Source organism: Moschus berezovskii, chromosome 9, assembly GCF_049115385.1.
Source record: "Moschus berezovskii isolate FMDL1 chromosome 9, NW_MosBer_1.0, whole genome shotgun sequence".
Classification (NCBI taxonomy): domain Eukaryota; kingdom Metazoa; phylum Chordata; class Mammalia; order Artiodactyla; family Moschidae; genus Moschus; species Moschus berezovskii.
The window spans coordinates 50,575,861-50,576,466 of NC_142468.1; the positions used below are offsets into that span (position 1 = coordinate 50,575,861).

General features: G+C 41.3%; 1 non-coding gene across 1 annotated transcript; it reads left to right on the forward strand.

Moving 5' to 3' along the window:
• The first annotated feature begins 212 nt into the window (after window positions 1–212).
• TRNAW-CCA (transfer RNA tryptophan (anticodon CCA)) lies at window positions 213–284 on the forward strand. Its single transcript has one exon. It is a non-coding gene; the product is annotated as a tRNA-Trp (tRNA).
• The last annotated feature ends 322 nt before the right edge of the window (window positions 285–606 follow it).

Consider the following 606-nt stretch of genomic DNA (forward strand, 5'->3'; position numbering starts at 1 on the left):
ATTTACAAGTAGATAATAAAAGCTCAAAGATAATGAATAGAACTAGAGTCTGATAACCCACAAGACTGCACCACAGTTTTCCAATGATACATAAAATATGTATTATAAAAAATGATACACCCTTTTTTTCATTATTCTTAAATCTCATCTTATTAGATTTGGCCTATTATTTATATAAATGCAGCAAGAATAGTAATCAACTGCATAGGGCTTCCCTGGTGGCTCAGAGGTTAAAGCGTCTGCCTCCAATGCAGGAGACCCAGGTTCGATCCCTGGGTTGGGAAGATCCCCTGGAGAAGGAAATGGTAACCCACTCCAGTACTCTTGCCTGGAGAATCCCATGGACAGAGAAGCCTGGTAGGCTACAGTCCACGGGGTCGCAAAGAGTCGGACACGACTGAGCGACTGAACGGAACGGAACGGCATAGACCTATGACAGTTTGCTTTGCTGCAACTCTTCAAAAGTAACCTCAAATTAGATTTTAAAAGACTTTCAAGTCTAGAAAGATACATCAAGAACTCACCACCTGGTTTTACCTGTAGAACCTATAGATTTAGGTGAATTTCTCTCTTCTCTGCTGCTACTGCTGCTAAGTCACTTCAGTC